This window comes from Lynx rufus, unplaced genomic scaffold (genome assembly GCF_022079265.1).
Source record: "Lynx rufus isolate CCGP_SWC_20201006 ecotype Redwood Valley unplaced genomic scaffold, mLynRuf1.p SCAF_1, whole genome shotgun sequence".
Taxonomy (NCBI): Eukaryota; Metazoa; Chordata; class Mammalia; order Carnivora; family Felidae; genus Lynx; species Lynx rufus.
In genome coordinates this window covers 223362590-223381945 of record NW_025814823.1, presented here as the reverse complement: position 1 = coordinate 223381945, position 19356 = coordinate 223362590, and positions in this window count along the sequence as shown.

Below are 19356 nucleotides of genomic sequence, written 5' to 3'. Positions count from 1 at the left end.
TTCAAGCCATAACCAAAAGATAGGATACAGTATGATCATTACTCAAGAACTCTCCCTAATACTCACAAAATGTTCCTCACCAGGACAGTCTCCATGGACACAATCTGGTCTCTCTTTTACTTTTTCAAAATGATGAGGTCAGTTTGACATTAACTTTCAACATTCACATTTTCATGTATATAAACATCAGTGAATGCTGGATCTATTTAATCTGGAATTAAAAACACTTATTTTTATGGCCTTTAGCTAAATTGAGGTTTTTAGTCGAAAAATGCACATTAAGATGAAAGTTGTTTGTTTGTTTCTTTCTTTCAAAGTGTATACATCACAAATGCCTGGAGTTGTTTATTTGCGTCTTTGAAGGCTGCTGCTTTTGTGGACCGATTTTCAAACACCATTTCACAGAAAGCTGTTTACAGAGTTTAAATCCTTTAAGTTCGTATGGTTGGAAAGTCAAAAAGAGGTTTTCTGTTGTATTTCGAAAGTATTTTTTGTGTGTGTGTGTGTTTGTATAGAAATGAAAACAGGGAGGGGAAATGATCACACTCATTTAATAAGCTTTGAAAACACCAAGAATAACTAAAATATGATGAAAACAAGTACTTAAACAAGCATTAGAAAGCAACAATGAAGTTACCAGGAAAGTCCTATTTTTTCATGTATATATATATATATATAATCATATATATATATATAATCATAAAGGTCTGAGAATACGGTGTACTAAATCACTTTCCCTTGAATAGTGACAAAGCAGTTGTACCTCAGCCATAAAATTCCACAGGCAAATGTAGCCCCAAAGAGATAATTACATGCCTTTCTCTCTATGATGTAGATGATTTCTTTGTTGTACATGAAAGTCTATGATCACAGTGATCACAGATATCTTATAAACCACACAAAGTTGGGACTATCACACGTAGGAGCAATACAAAAGGGGACTGATTTAGCTATGACACATTGGTTAGAAGGTTGACTCTAATCTAAAATGTTAAATGAAGTTCCATAGAATGTGGAGCATTTATAAGAAACCTAAACACACGCATGTACACACACACACACACACACACACACACACACACACACACAGAGTAACTGCTTAGGTCCAAACTTCTTAGGGTAAATATTATAACAAGTTGACTTGCTTGATGATGTTCTATCTCGTATAACTTGTAAAGAGAACTGTCTTGTTTAAGTATTGAAAGAAGAAAGAGAAAAGAGCATATGGAATCCTGCATTGGGCAAATAGATGTATTTCCTCTTTCCCTTCATTTCTGCCTCTCCACCTTATACCACCTTACACCAGCCTAGGTCAGGGGACTAACTGTGTAAAAATACAAGAAACATCCATGCCCTAGTTTCTATAGTATGTTGTCAAACAAAATAATATCTGCAAAAATCCAAAAATTAAATGGATGTTCTTGATACTAACAATAACAACAAAAAGAATTTTTAAAATCTTAAAGAAAAAATTACATAAAATCAAAATCCACATCTCACATGATGATTGAATTGTGAATATGATTCCTAGAATGATTTTTTTTTTCCTATTGGACAATAACTGAAAACAGTAAAACTGATGCCTAAATTATAGAAAAGAAATATAAGAAATGTACTTATCACCACATATGGGACATGTGACAGACTGAAGCACAGCAGAAATGTCTCCCATCACTTCATTTTTTTAATTTTTTACATTTTTTTAAACTTTCTGAGATAGAGAAAGAAAAAGACAGAGTGTGAGTGGGGGAGGGGCAGAGAGAGGGAGACAGAATCCGAAGCAGGTTCCAGGCTCTGAACTGTCAGCACAGAGCCCGACGTGGGAACTCGAACTCACTAGCCATGAGATCATGACCTGACCCGAAGTTGGACTAAGTCACCCAGACACCTCTCCTGTCACTTGTTGATAGTTATTTTACTCAACTCACATGAGGTTTCCTGGCATACTTTGAGAAACCATAGCCAGGTAGCAATAGTTTTGAAACATCTATTCCATGTTTGTTAAATCACTGCTGATGATTCAGCTTGCATCCTTATACAACCAGTGCCATTTCAGCAAATCATTAGTCCCCTAGGCTTGGTATCTTTTCCTTCAGTTTCTGGGGAAAAAAAATGAAAATTTTCCTTTCATTGCATTGGATTCTAGTGTTTCTATCTGCTTTCTCTTTTATCCCTCTTTATGCACATACATGTCTTCACTCTGCTTAGTTATTTTTGGTTTGTTTTTCAATCTGGGTCATCTACTGTGACATAGTAAAAGCAACATGGGCACTGAATCCAAAGGAATCTAAATGTGCACTATGATGCCGTCTTGTAATATTGTGCAAATTAAGGAAATTGCTTCACTTTTCAGTGAATTGAATAAGGAAATATATTAAATGCTTAATGAAATACATTATAAATGGTGAAAGTACTACAAAGCTGAACTCACTTTGCCCACTTCTTTTTGGTTATTTGTATTTAGGTGGCTACTCTTCTAAAAAAAAAAAAAACCAGGTCAAACACCTCAACCTTTTATTACCATGTAGTTTATTCAATAATATAAAATCTGTGCCCCGCCATCCTTAAACTCTTCAAGCACGTAATGTACTTGTGGTTTCCGTGCCTTATTGGCCATTATGAGCAGTTTGCAATCCCGATTTTATTCCTCTGCTTTATTTGGAGAAAAATATATCTCAGAGTTTAAGCTTTTAGGATTAATGATAATCCTATGACAGCGCTCTTTTTACAAATTTAGGAAACCATATTGTTAACTCTTCTCTAAATTGATATTTTTATTAACACTCAGCTCTCTGAATATACTAAGTTGTATTCTACAAATTAATATATAGTAGCATACATCAGTGTCTATAAATTATTGTTAAAATCTAATAACTCTAAAATCTAATAATTCCCAGATGAACTTGCAGAAAAATGTTCAGAAATCTATTGAAAAAAAAAAATCTGAGGGATACCTGGGTGGCTCCGTTGTGAAACCATGCGAATTCGGCTCAGGTATGATCTCACCGTTCGTGGGTTCGAGCCCTGCATTGGGCTCTGTGCTGACAGCTCAGAGCCTGGAGCCTGCTTCAGATTCTATGTCTCCCTCTCTCTCTGCCCCTGCCCCGCTCATGTTCATGTTCTCTCTCTCTCTCTCTCTCTCTCTCTCTCTCTCTCAAAAATAAATAAACATTAAACAAAAATTTAAAAGAAAACAAACTGAAAAAGTATTTCACAAGTTTATTCTTCATGAATAATGGTCTATTGCCTTCCCAAACTAACATGAAACAGAATAATAGGTACCTACAACAATAGCCACTTTGTTAATGTAAGCAATGGGTGCTTATCTGATACAAAAATATCATTATACACATATACAATTATTTTAATATATTCAGGAAAAAATTTGCAAAAAGTCTTGATTTCTGCTTTACTCTGGTCCTTTATTTTCACTTGCACACCTAGCCCCACCCAACTCTATTAAAAACACCACAATGTACCGAGTGTCTCAAGGCAAACTCCCAGGAGGAGGGCACCGTTCTCTTCCGCTGTCCCTGTCCCGGTATCTGCTGGCTTCACTCCCAAGCTCTGTCTCCTTCTGACATCCTGTACCACACCTGACAACATTTTATTTCTCCAAAACGACATCTCCTTCCCACCTTGTGGATTCTGCACGTGAAATTCCCCGTGCTTGTGACCCTCACCCCCTCAGATCCTCACTGAGACTCTGCTACTGTCCAGTTCCCTCGTGTGAGCCTGTCTTCTTGGGTGTGTGCTCCTTGGCGTGTGCTGGGGACTGGCCGAGCTAAACACTGTCTCTTTTTTTGGTCTGTTTACTATCTCTGCTTCTGAAGAGAATGAAATCTCCTTACATGCACAGCTTTTTTGTTTTTTTGTTTTCTTTCTTTCTTTCTTTCTTTCTTTTCTTCCTTCCTTTCTTTCTCTTTCTTTCTTTCTTTTTCTTTCTTTCTTTCTTTCTTTCTTTTTTCCTTCATTCCTTTCTCTTTCTTTCTTTCTTTCTTTCTTTCTTTCTTTTCTTTCTTTTTTCTCTTTCTTTCTTTCTTTCTTTCTTTCTTTCTTTCTTTCTTTCCTTTTTGTCATTGTTCTTTGTTGGTAACAATTCTATCCCCAAAGATAAGATTATCAACGGACATGTATTAGCCTCAGCAGACATTTGCTGAATGAATAAGTAACAGGTGGATAAGCATGGCACAACTAAGACAAACTTTAGAATGGAAAGGCAATCAACCCTGACTCTTCTAACTGGCAGTATAAAATTTGAGAAGACTCCTCAACCCAAAAGGAATTCAGTTTTGTTTTTAATAAAACAGGGTGGTTGAATGAGACATTTTTAAGTTTTAATACATTTGCCATATATGATATGGCCTTTTTTCTTTGTGAAAATTATGTATTCCTTTAGTTTCAACCTTATTCAATTTTTATTTTTTGGGAATTTGTGAGTCTATGCAAACAACATCAATGAGGTGAATTTATGCAAATGATCTAAAAAGGCAAGAAAATGATGATGTTAAGAAATAGTCGAAAGTAGCAACTTGAGTTCTCTTACCACACTATAGCCAAGTGATTATGACATTACAGTTGTAAATAAATATCATAATATCACATTATTCAGATTATTCCAACAGCGGCTACGGTTGTTTCATTAAAAAAAAACACAAATTTTATTTTGCAGAATAGACATGATTACTCAAATTTAGTGAAGAACATGGTGCTAATTTGAAGCAGTTCTTTCCCTTAATAGAAGCTTGTCAAGTTTATTAAATTTGAATTAATTGAAAATTCCATGGTTTTGTAATGAGATAAGGCACTAATTACAGCCCTACATTTAACTTGGAAATGTATATGTATTTTGACCTTGGAGAAGAGAGCAGAAAAAGGAGATGATGGAAAAATAATATGATAGCAAATAGAGGCAGAGAAAGTGAGAGGAAAAAAAAATAAAGGAGTGGAGAGACAGAGAGAGAAAGAGAAAGAGAGAGAGAGAGAGAGAGAGAGAGAGAGAGAGAGGAGAGAAAAGCACTGATAGTATTCTTTGTTTTTTTCAATTTTTTAATTATTTGTAGCATTTTATTTTGACTGTGTACTTGTGCTTTGCTTAAAGAGAACATTTAAACAAGGTTTACACTGTCCTATGTTTCCATTGCTGCATATTGTCTGTTTTTTTTTTTTCTACTAAAGATTTGGTGAACACATTTCTTTTATGAATGGTAGAATTTTTATAAAGGCAAAAATTCCTTATGGGAGACATCCGCAGGCACATATTTAATAAAGAGGAATGAAACCAATGTTTAGACAGCAAAATTAACTTTCTATTAATGGTAGAAAATATAATAAATTATTAACTAACTATTTTTTCTGAGATATACTGTCCTAAATCAATTAAACTTTTGTTTTAACTTTTGGAATTTCACTATCTTTTTCCGAGAAGCCTGTAATCATATAATAAATGTCCAGGAACATCTTTAAATTTCAGCAAATGTCAGAGCAGAATAAATTCTAAGTGAAGTGTGAGTCCTTTCTGACAGCTGTGTAAAGAGGCACTTATTTAAATGCAATTTCATATTCCTTGACTTGGAAATGCAGTTGAGATTAATCAACAATGAAGACACCTCTACCTAAAATTTTATATTAGAGGGTAAATCTTTTTATTGTTTATTTAAAAAAAGTATTTTATCTATGTTTTGGCTAAGTAAAAGAACAGTTTAAGATGATACATTCAGGGGGCTCCTGGGTGGCTCAGTCAGTTAAGTGTCTCACTCTTGACTCCTGCTCAGGTCATGATCTCCCAGTTCATGATTTTGAGGCCCACATCAGTCTCTCTGTCTCATGCAGAACCCACTTTCGATCCTCTGTCTCCCTCTCTCTCCGCCCCTCCTCTGCTCACCCTCTCTCAAAAATAAGATGATACAGCCAGTATTTAATGTTAAATACTATACTTTTGCTATACATCTTATTATACAGCTTACTATACACGTATGAGTGCCAAGTGATCTTTATTGTCTTATATAAATAATTGCCAAGAGAATGTAGTTGATCGAGACAGACATGTGCCTCCAGCAAGAAACCTAACTGAACGTAAATTAAGTTCAATATTTTTATGCGTACATCAAAATGATAATCTTAGATGACAACCACATATTTTGTTTACAATAAAATATTATATAGGTGGGTTGATCATGTTGACATATGTTGAACTTTGTAGTTGATAATTACATAGCTACGCACAAATATATTTTTGTATAATGATGTTGGGAATGCCAGCAAATCTCCAACGTAATATTTCAAATTTTTTCCTGAGAATTTCTAGCCCCATGAAATGTTCTACTTAAAAATCAAACAAAATTACATTTGTGCTAAAATAATTTTGGCAAATGCTGTGTGGTATGTTCTCTGCTTGAACCTCAAAATGCAAAGGAGTTAATGGAACCTATTTAGTTACTAATCCACAATTATCACAACTCTATTGACCAAGGAGTTGCTGTCACTGTGGTAATTATTGTTTTTTTTCTTGTTTTCAAAATTTTTTTAATTTTGTAACACCTATTAGCACCTGGTGGAATAGAAGACCTCTGGGGTATGCTGGTCTAACTGTAAGTGAGAAAATGGATAATTCAAGGTTACCGAGCACAACAGAGGGCAACATAGGAAAGAGACGTTGCAGAGTCTTTATTTTTTTACCTTTTCTTTTTTACTCCACTGAAATGGCAGTTTATTTACGTAGCCCCCATAAAAATCACTGGTGCTTTTCCTAAAAGTCTGAATAAAAATGACTATCATCCAAGGGTCCCGGGGAAAAGTACAAAGAAGAAAAATGCATCTACAGTGTCCTTCTGCAATCAGACTTCCTGCCTATTTCCCCCAGTGTTTCCTCTCTACCCACTGTCTAGGGACCCTTGGGAAGCTGTCATCCTGCTTTAAGCAGCTCTGTTCGGAATAGCACCACACATTCTAGATCCCTCCCTACTTGTTCATCTCTTGAAAACTCATCTGCTCAATTTTGCCGCTTCCTCATGTGCTTGCTCTGTTTTTTTTTTCTGATTTCTAACTGTCTTGTTTACTTCGTCCTTTTTTAAGGCACATATTACTTCTTCTGTCATTCCTTGGCTAGAACCGCTCCCACCTTTCCTTTTTTTCACCAGAAGAAGCGAACATACCTTAACCTGAAACTTGTATTCTCCATGTTTTACAGATGCTCTACAATTCGATTTTGGGTTATCTATAATCAAGTTAAAACGAAAGCACAACTCTTCTTACTATACGTGTGTGTTTTCTTTTCTCTGTTCTTTGTTGATTTGATTTCAAACCCATGTTCATTTCATCAATCACTACCTACACTCCAAGGCTCAGTATGAATATTGGCTCTTCTGCAAGGTTCCCTGTATTCACTACTTCTTTCCAAAACTGTGTCATATTTTCTTTTGTGTGTGTGTGTTCACCCATGAATCATTAACATCAATACATTGCTTGTTTTAGTCATAACTGCTATTTTAGGGGATTTGACTTAGATAAAATAAATTGAAAGATAAAATACCTTACTTTTAATGATATAGTCACCAAAGAAGAGTGGGGTTCAAATTTGAGGGCTATGTGACTTCTTAGCATCCTTCAGATTGCCCCCCCAAATTTGGCTATATGCATGACTTTCTCAAAAATGATCTACAAAATTTCACATCCATCTTTGTAATATAGAAACTGTATACAGTGCTGGGAACAAAACAAAGCAAAACAAAACATTATATAGGAGCAACGTTAGAGAACTAAGTCAGAAAACTAATTACTGTGGGTATAGTCAGTGTGTATAGCCCTCTCTCTTCCCCCTGGTTTGATGTTCTAATCACTTATCTCATCCTATATTTAATCATACATTTGAATTAACCTTGATGAAGACATGACAAACTTGGACTTTTGATATATACGGGTATGATTGTTACATCTTCTCTAATTCCAAAGTCTCTTACTAGTAATTCATTGCATTAAATATATGAGGACACCACGGAGACAGTACCACTGTGTTATTGTGAATTTCTGTCCTATTAACATGACCCCTTTCTGCTGTTGTATTTCTACGGCCTGTCTGTGTTACTTTGCTCTCACATAAAGATTTGAATGTGCTTGTTCATAGTGAGTGTTAAACGAGAAAGGTATATTTGGGAATCATAAAATAAAATCAAGAGCCAGGCCGACTTTAAAATTCTTTAGTCCTCTTTTACCTACAATTACTTTCATCTAGATAGACCTTGGTTTTCTCTTAATATAAGTCAAAGCATATGATCGTTTTGCATTCTCTCACAGAATGTTCTAGGGCGTGCATTGCTGAGGTGAGCCAAAAAGAAGTGAGTTTGTATAAATGTAAGAGAGCTGACGTGCACAGTCAGAAACCTATAGTGTAAAACCTAAACGTCTGTTTCCTTAATGGGATCTAGTCTTCTTTTCAAAGCCCTGTTTCCGTCTTGTAGAGGAAAACTTCATGGTGCTATTTTATGATATTCCAGCCACTCTCATTTTGAAATAGTTTCAGTCAGGTAAATAGTCCTCCAATTTCAAGTATCTTTATCGCACCCACTGACCAAAATTTCCTCTGAGATTCTATCTCTCCAAGGTCCTTCTCTAGCTAGTAGGTGTGCTGGATAGCAAAGGGGCAGGCATGCCTGGTCACGTCTCTCAAGTTGCCCACTGTGTCTCCCCTGCAGACATCTGTCACCTCTCATCCTCTGAAGCTGGCTTTCCTACCTCCTTTCTGCAGTCTCTGCTGCAGATAGCATTAGTGGCTGGTGTTCCACAAGCCATAGAGGGAAATTTCTTTGTCTCCTGACGACAAGCATCTTGGAGCTATTTGGGGTACAGCATGGGAAGCCAATTGTGGCTTATTTCAAACCATGGAAACTCACGGATACTTGGTATAGATTTCAGAGAAGTCCAGGCTGTTGGTTTTTGTTTTTGTTATTCCATTGTCACCTGCTCCCCAACCCCCCTTGGCTTGTCTTTTGCCCTGGAAATGTCAAACAGGTTCTATAGGTTAACATACTCAACCAGTGGGGGTGTAAAAGCAAGATTTTACCTGAAGCATTCTCCACCCTGGGAGCTGGAAGAAGAGGGAATTTTGACTAGGATTATCAACAGCCTCTCAAACACAACTCCCCAAACTTCCTTCTTCTCCAGACTCAAAATCCCCTTGATCCCTTGCCATTGCCTACCTTCTTTGCTATCCTGAATGGAATTAGCTTCTCGGACAGAAGGGACAAGTTGACTCAAGATTTGGTGTCTTTGTTCTCAGTTGTAACCTACCTCCAGCTAACCACTCCCTTTTATCTTGGGATAAATGAAAAGAAAAGCCAAGCAGAAACTCTGTGAGAAGAAAAATGTCCCCTCAGATGGAAATGTCATCACACTTAAATAAAAGGCCTTCATTGTTATATGAAAAAGTACACCCCTCTCTTAAATCCTCTCTCCTATGTGTTTCTGTGATTATTAATGAAATTTTCAAGGCTCATTCCTTCTATAAAACTATGTTGTTCCTTTTTTTCCCTTCCCACTCCTTCCCTCTTTTCCTCTCCTCTCCTCTCCTTAACTACTTTTCTTTGCTTTCTATCTTTTCCTTTATATATGTTATTGAGAGAATCATAGCTATGATTTCCTATACATCTAGAGGAAGAAAAGACAGGAGATAGCTGCACTCAAAATCACTAATAAAAATTAATTAATTAAAATTAATTGGGTAAAGACCCAAAGGTTATTTACTTATAACCAAGCAACACCAATTCTCAACCCTCTTCCTATCTCCCCAAGATGGCTAAAATAAATCATATATTTACCCAAAGCCTGTTTTTTATGCCATGACTTACCTAATATATATGCCAAATTTATTTTACCCCGGCATAAAACTGCTAAGACTTATGAGGAAATATCCATGGTTATGGGCTCTAACTGAGAAAAACATGCACAAAGGATACTGTGGCTGAACAGCATTTTATGCAGGAAAGAAACAACACGGTTGGAAGGTAAATTGTATCTTCCTACTGCCCACACAGAAGAATCTGAGAATATAATGCTATATCTTGCACCATTAAATAGAAACTCCACTGATTTCAGTTAAGTCCATAGGAATAGACCGGATAATGCAAATACAACTCAAATAACCTATTACTCATAATATTAATGACTTTTATAACTATTGCCACCCACAAGAGAAAACTACAACTGAAGTTGCCTAGAAAATAGATGTAAATTGCTCTTATACTGTTGTATATCACTTAATACATAGAAATCCACACTTTGTTGTTCAAACAGGTAGGAGACGAGTCTCAGCTCTGCAACTTCAAAATTGTAAGACTTCAGGAAATGCCCTTAAGTCTTGAGGTTTCAGTGTCTTTCTCCTCAGTACACATGTTAACACTGTCTCAGAGTTTCATGGTCAGGATTACATAGAATTGTTTATATAAAGTGTTAAGCCATGGCCTGTACAAACATGCTCAATAAATTTCAACTATTTCAAGCAAGACTCCTTTGCAAAATTACAGTTACGAAATTAATTAGAGATTCCAAACTGAGAGCAAGGCAAACAATAATTCTTCAAAGAACACAATGAATTGACAAAAAGTAGCTTGACAGAGTAATTCTAACTGTTCTGTTTTGGTTTTTATAGTGACCCTTTGAAATTATAATCTTCATAAAAAAATGTGTTTTGCTAACTATCTAAAGTAAATAGAAGAATTGAGACAATTTGCAAGACATTTGCCCATGACTGATTCCTTTTGTAACATCGCATGTCAAAACATTAAAAGTAAGCTTTTATTTTAATTAATATAAAGATCCAGATAGAACAGCCTTTGGTGCATAAAGGAGAATGTTATTAATGGAATAGGTCAAACAGAAAAGCAGGCTGAAATGATCCAACACAGATGATCTTTGTCATATGGTCTGTGTTCAGTCTCAGATGTGAATAAGTACTTAAAAGTAATTCATGTGGTGAATGAAAAGGATCAAGCACATGAAACAAGCCAAGCACAGGAGAAATTAACATACTTTAAAACAAGCTACAATCACTGAGATGACATATCTTAAATCCTGTGTTTGTTCAGCGGAATATAACTTTGCTGCTCAGACTTAGTTCACTATATTGGACAGGCCCCTGGTCTGTAGACCTAAGAATTATGTGAAAGGTGCTATTTGTGAGTGCAATATCAAGATTTATTGTTTCCTCAGTCCTTAACGTGGGTCCTTCATTTATAATTCACACGAATGGCACAGTATCTGCCTATAAGAAACAATATTATACGTTTTTAAAACCCAGCGATTCCATTCTGTTCACGAGAATGCACTTGCCGTTAAACAGTGTACAGGTTGCTTTTTCAGGAATTGTGTTTTGTTGATTTTATATGTTTGAAATTCAGTACAGTACACAGATAGTAAGATATGTTTTCCAACGAAGTTTAAATTAAAAAAAAAAACAAAAAACAAAAAAAGGACCTCACTGACCACATTCTCACCCTTTGGCTTTTTGGTATGCATTGTATCCAGAGAGAAATCCATTTTCTCAAAATCCAAAAATTATGGCAATAGACTAACTTAGTTCTTTTGCATTTATGGATTTGAGATTTTTTCTCTAATACCTATACAATGCAACTGCTATTCTAAATATTTTTTGTAATTATTTTCAAGCACTGAGGACTATAAAAATGTATAACACAGTTATAAGAATTCATTTTTCTTTCACAATATCTACAATCCTCGTGCTCAATATCTTAAATCACTTGAACATTTCTAGTATAAAGTTTTATGGAAATGCTTATATAGCTGAATTTATGGAAGGTAAGTCAATTAGTGCCATTAGAATAACATACTATTAAAATAAGTTGGCAACATCTATTCTAATTTAGGCTTATTTGTTTTGCAATGCCCAAAGTTCTCTGGCTAAAAGATTGGACATTAAAAACCAACTAGCTACTCTCCAAATATACATCATTCATTTAAAAAAAATTTTTTTCAACGTTTATTTATTTTTGAGAGAGAGAGAGAGGAGAGTGTGTGAGTAGAGAAGTGGCAGAGAGAGGGACAGGGAGAGACAGAGGGAGAGAGAGTGAGAGAGAGAGAGAGAGAGAGAGAGAGAGAGAGAGAGTGAGAGAATCCAAAGCAGGCTCCAGGCTCTGAGCTGTCAGTGCAGAGCCCGATGTGGGGCTCGAACCCACGAGAACTGTGAGATCATGACCTGAGCCCAAGCTGGACACTTAACTGACTGTGCCACCCAGGTGCCTCATCATTTAAAAAAAGAAATCAAATCTATCACCCTTCAAAGCATAAGAGAGTGGATCAGATCAAATCTAAGTATAAGTAGATTTTAAAATTTTAGGAGACCCATTCAAATCCTCTCTGAAGCCTGAACAATTCAGTTATAGGGAAATAAAACACACACACACACACACACACACACACACACACACACACAAACACACACACACACACAAACTATGGGCTTCTAAATAAACCAAAATATTATTGAAAGTCTCCAGTGCAGAACTCATCATTGCCTAGCACAGTCTGCCCATGGTCTAATTCTGCCCGACACAGGTATAAAGCGTATGCTTTTCAAAGTCCAAAGATACACAAATTCTATCTGAAGAGGGACAGTCAATATTCCATCAAAAAAGGCAATTTTTCAAAAACAAAGCTAACAACACAAGTTAGCATCTATAAATACATTTATTGTAGTGTTCTTTATTTATGTTTGTGCATATAAAATTTTGAATTCTTTTTGAACCAGTTTTTACATCTTACCAGATCCCTCGTTATAAAAGTGCAGTAAATCATCAATTTCCAAATATTATATTAAAGATTTTAAAGATTTTAAAAACTATGTCCTTGAATAATTACTTTCTCTGAGCTCAAGCTTCCTCTATCTGTATCTTGGAAATAATAATATACACACCTCATGGCATTCAAGGAGCTGAGTGTTTTTTTTTAGTTTTATTAAGTTCCTAGTTGCCTGCTGGCAGTGAATGAACACTAAAAAAATTGTTGGTAATATATTTGTTTTCTCTGATGAATGTCCTTATTCTATTTTTTCTCCATTAATTCTGTCTTTAAGACTTTTCTCCTGGGTGGCCATTCTGGGAACCTGCTAGAACTGAATCCTTCCATCCTCTTGGTTTCTTTTATGACGCTTAACATATCACAGTCATTTGTTCAGGTATACGTCATTTCATCATATCCCACTAGAGGACTGACATGTGACAATGTCTCATTTTTTTGTTTGTTTGTTTCTTAGTTTATCCACAATCTGTCATATATTAGGTGTTCAATGAATGGAACACTAAAATGGCAATAAACAATGATCACATCAAAGTAAGTATTTCTCTACCTTCACCTTTACCCACCATAACCACATGCACCCTACTTTCTTAGGAATAGTTGCACAACTGTGTTTACCTTCCCTCTCCTTTATCCATTACATCTATTAGATCACTGAATTCAATATTTAATTTTTCTATCTTAAAAAACAAAAATCACTTTCCTTTTTAATATTTTTTTATTTTTAAAATTTATTCATTTATTTTTATTTATATTTTGAAAGAGATGGAGTGCCTGGGTGGCTCAGTCTATTAAGCGTCAGACTTCAGCTCAGGTCATGATCTCATGGTTTGTGAGTTTGAGCCCCACGTCTCATCTCTCAGCTGAGCCTGGAGCCTGCTTCAGATTCTGTGTCTCCCTCTCTCTCTCTCTCTCTGTCCCTACCCTGCTCATGGCTCTGTCTGTCTCTGTCTCTCAAAAATAAATAAACATTAAAACAAAAAAAAAAAAAAAAAAGAAAGAGAGATAGACAGCAAGCAGTGGAGAGGCAGAGAGAGAGGGGGAAACAGAAACCCAAGCAGGGTCCGTGCTGTCAGCACAGAGCCTGATATGGATTTGACCCCACGAACTGTGAGAACATGACCTGAGTTGAAGCCAAGAGTTGGATGATTAACCAACTGTGCCCAAGAGTTGGATGATTAACCAACTGTGCCACCCAGGGTTTCAAGACTTCTTTCTTAAAAAAAAATATATATATATATATATATATATATATATATATATATATATAAATGTAAATTTTTTATATTAACTTTGAGAGAGAAAGAAAGAGAGAGAATCCCAAGCAGGCTCTGTGTTGTCAGTGTAGAGTCTGACGTGGGGCTTGATCTTTGTGAGATTGAGAACTCAAGAGTTGGATGCTTAACCAACTGAGCCACACAAGCAACCCCCAAAATCGCCCTTCTTAAGAATCAAATCCACTTCCTTAGCTGTCTACGATTTGTCTCCTTCTTCCTCTTTACAACCAACCTTCTCCACTGTCCACACTTGCTGTTCATCTCTTTTTACATCTTTTGCATTCTGGTTTTTCCTCCCAACAATACAGCTATCTCAGGCAATCTATCAGTTACTTGTTGGCCTTGGTTTTAATGGAGTTCTCAGAAACTTTTAACACTGCTGGAAACGCAAAACACTTTTCTCTCTTGGTTCCTGAATGTTATTCTCAAGGATTTCCTCCTACCTCAACAGGAATCTCTTCTTAGTTGTTAGAACTTGCTCATTCACCTTCACCCATCCTTAATCACATTCCAAAGATCCTCTCCACTTTCTACTCTAGATCTGTATCTGAAGGGATCTCACTCTGAGTAGTAGTTTCATTTTCCATGTACAATCTCATCCATGTCATTGGTTTTCAAATTTATCTACACATTAGAAACATTTGGGATGTTTGTTTTTTATATCATACTTATGCATGGATCCCTTCAAGGCCAATTACATCATGAATCTATTACATAGATTACATAGGCTATCCCTATATTTATAAAGTACCCCCAAATGATTCTAATGTACAAACAAATTTGAAAATTCCTAGGATAGCTGATCAACAACTTTGAAAGCCTGAGTTACCATTTCTATATTAAAGAGACTAACTTGTCATTTCTAAATACAACTATCCCTAACAGTCTTTAAATTTACTGTTAGATACCACACTCAACTCTCCAAATTGCAGTTTAGCTTAAGCAGCAACAAATGTAGTAGCACTATGGATATAAGAAAATCTGAATGAATCAAACCACCTCATTATGCAAACAAGAAACATGCAGAAAAAAACCACATTTGCATTATTTGGTTTTGAAACTGAACATGAAAGTATGCTGCTATTAAAAAAAAAACAAACAAAAAACCCAATTGTATGATCAAGTTAACTATTACTCCCTGTGCATATAGGATGATAAATGAGGTAATATATCATGACCCAAATGGATATATTGTGTCATATGGATTGTACACTTAATTATATGTATCGATGGTATTGTATTTGTAGTTGTGTAGTGACAGTCACATTTAAAATTAAAATCTAGGGGGGATACTAGGAAGATGGCGGCGTAGGAGGACGCTGGGCTCACCGCACGTCCTGCTGATCACTTAGATTCCACCTACACCTGCCTAAATAACCCAGAAAACCGCCAGAGGATTAGCAGAACAGAGTCACCGGACCCAAGTGCAGACGAGAGGCCCACGGAAGAGGGTAGGAAGGGCGGCGAGGCGGTGCGCGCTCCACGGACTGGCGGGAGGGAGCCGGGGCGGAGGGGCGGCTCGCCGGCCAAGCAGAGCCCCCGAGTCCGGCTTGCAAAAGCGGAGGGGCCTGACGGACTGTGTTCCGACAGCAAGCGCGACTTAGCGTCTGGGAGGTCATAAGTTAACAGCTCTGCTCAGAAAGCGGGAAGGCTGGAGGACAAAGGGAGGGTGAGCTGCGGAGCCCCCGGACGACAGAGCTCAGTTTGGCGGGGAACAAAGGCGCTCTCCAGCGCCATCTCCCCCGCCCATCCCCCAGCCAAAATCCCAAAGGGAACCGGCTCCGGCCAGGGAAATTGCTCGCTCCGCGCGAACACCCAACTCTGTGCTTCTGCGGAGCCAAACCTCCGGCAGCGATCTGACTCCCTCCGGCTGCACAGGGCCCCTCCTGAAGTGGATCACCTAAGGAGAAGCGAGCTAAGCCTGCCCCCCCCTGCCGCCGTGCACCTTGCCTTCCCACCCCAGCTAATACGCCAGATCCCCAGCATCACAAGCCTGGCAGTGTGCAAGTAGCCCAGACGGGCCACGACACCCCACAGTGAATCCCGCCCCTAGGAGAGGGGAAGAGAAGGCACACACCAGTCTGACTGTGGCCCCAGCGGTGGGCTGGGGGCAGACATCAGGTCGGACTGCGGCCCCGCCCACCAACTCCAGTTATACACCACAGCACAGGGGAAGTGCCCTGCAGGCCCTCAACACACCAGGGACTATCCAAAATGACCAAGCGGAAGAATTCACCCCAGAAGAATCTCCAGGAAAAAACAACAGCTAATGAGCTGATCAAAAAGGATTTAAATAATATAACAGAAAGTGAATTTAGAATAATAGTCATAAAATTAATCGCTGGGCTGGAAAACAGCATACAGGACAGCAGAGAATCTCTTGCTACAGACATCAGGGGACTAATGAACAGTCACGAGGAGCTGAAAAACGCTTTAAAGGAAATGGAAAACAAAATGCAAACCACCACAGCTCGGATGGAAGAGGCAGAGGAGAGAATAGGTGAACTAGAAGATAAAGTTATGGAAAAAGAGGAAGCTGAGAAAAAGAGAGATAAAAAAATCCAGGAGTATGAGGGGAAAATTAGAGAACTAAGTGATACACTAAAAAGAAATAATATACGCATAATTGGTATCCCAGAGGAGGAAGAGAGAGGGAAAGGTGCTGAAGGGGTACTTGAAGAAATCATAGCTGAGAACTTCCCTGAACTGGGGAAGGAAAAAGGCATTGAAATCCAAGAGGCACAGAGAACTCCCTTCAGACGTAACTTGAATCGATCTTCTGCACGACATATCATAGTGAAACTGGCAAAATACAAGGATAAAGAGAAAATTCTGAAAGCAGCAAGGGGTAAACGTGCCCTCACATATAAAGGGAGACCTATAAGACTCGTGACTGATCTCTCTTTTGAAACTTGGCAGGCCAGAAAGAATTGGCACGAGATTTTCAGGGTGCTAGACAGCAAAAATATGCAGCCAAGAATCCTTTATCCAGCAAGTCTGTCATTTAGAATAGAAGGAGAGATAAAGGTCTTCCCAAACAAACAAAAACTGAAGGAATTTGTCACCACTAAACCAGCCCTACAAGAGATCCTAAGGGGGACCCTGTGAGACAAAGTACCAGAGACATCACTACAAGCATAAAACAGACAGACATCACAATGACTCTAAACCCGTATCTTTCTATAATAACACTGAATGTAAATGGATTAAATGCGCCAACCAAAAGACATAGGGTATCAGAATGGATAAAAAAACAAGACCCATCTATTTGCTGTCTACAAGAGACTCATTTTAGACCTGAGGACACCTTTAGATTGAGAGTGAGGGGATGGAGAACTATTTATCATGCTACTGGAAGCCAGAAGAAAGCTGGAGTAGCCATACTTATATCAGACAAACTAGACTTTAAATTAAAGGCTGTAACAAGAGATGAAGAAGGACATTATATAATAGTTACAGGGTCTATCCATCAGGAAGAGCTAACAATTATAAATGTCTATGCGCCGAATACCGGAGCCCCCAAATATATAAAACAATTACTCATAAACATAAGCAACCTTATTGATAAGAATGTGGTAATTGCTGGGGACTTTAACACCCCACTTACAGAAATGGATAGATCATCTAGACACACAGTCAATAAAGAAACAAGGGCCCTGAATGAGACACTGGATCAGATGGACTTGACAGATATATTTAGAACTCTGCATCCCAAAGCAACAGAATATACTTTCTTCTCGAGTGCACATGGAACATTCTCCAAGATAGATCATATACTGGGTCACAAATCAGCCCTTCATAAGTTTACAAGAATTGAAATTATACCATGCATACTTTCAGACCACAATGCTATGAAGCTTGAAGTCAACCACAGGAAAAAGTCTGGAAAACCTCCAAAAGCATGGAGGTTAAAGAACACCCTACTCACGAATGAGTGGGTCAACCAGGCAATTAGAGAAGAAATCAAAAAATATATGGAAACAAACGAAAATGAAAATACAACAATCCAAACGCTTTGGGACGCAGCGAAGGCAGTCCTGAGAGGAAAATACATCACAATCCAGGCCTATCTCAAGAAACAAGAAAAATCCCAAATACAAAATCTAACAGCACACCTAAAGGAAATAGAAGCAGAACAGCAAAGGCAGCCTAAACCCAGCAGAAGAAGAGAAATAATAAAGATCAGAGCAGAAATAAACAATATAGAATCTAAAAAAACTGTAGAGCAGATCAACGAAACCAAGAGTTGGTTTTTTGAAAAAATAAACAAAATTGACAAACCTCTAGCCAGGCTTCTCAAAAAGAAAAGGGAGATGACCCAAATAGATAAAATCATGAATGAAAATGGAATTATTACAACCAATCCCTCAGAGATACAAACAATTATCAGGGAATACTATGAAAAATTATATGCCAACAAATTGGACAACCTGGAAGAAATGGACAAATTCCTGAACACCCACACTCTTCCAAAACTCAATCAGGAGGAAATAGAAAGCTTGAACAGACCCATAACCAGCGAAGAAATTGAATCGGTTATCAAAAATCTCCCAACAAATAAGAGTCCAGGACCAGATGGCTTCCCAGGGGAGTTCTACCAGACGTTTAAAGCAGAGATAATACCTATCCTTCTCAAGCTATTCCAAGAAATAGAAAGGGAAGGAAAACTTCCAGACTCATTCTATGAAGCCAGTATTACTTTGATTCCTAAACCAGACAGAGACCCAGTAAAAAAAGAGAACTACAGGCCAATATCCCTGATGAATATGGATGCCAAAATTCTCAATAAGATACTAGCAAATCGAATTCAACAGCATATAAAAAGAATTATTCACCATGATCAAGTGGGATTCATTCCTGGGATGCAGGGCTGGTTCAACATTCGCAAATCAATCAACGTGATACATCACATTAACAAAAAAAAAGAGAAGAACCATATGATCCTGTCAATCGATGCAGAAAAGGCCTTTGATAAAATCCAGCACCCTTTCTTAATAAAAACCCTTGAGAAAGTCGGGATAGAAGGAACATACTTAAAGATCATAAAAGCCATTTATGAAAAGCCCACAGCTAACATCATCCTCAACGGGGAAAAACTGAGAGCTTTTTCCCTGAGATCAGGAACACGACAGGGATGCCCACTCTCACCGTTGTTATTTAACATAGTGCTGGAAGTTCTAGCATCAGCAATCAGACAACAAAAGGAAATCAAAGGCATCAAAATTGGCAAAGATGAAGTCAAGCTTTCGCTTTTTGCAGATGACATGATATTATA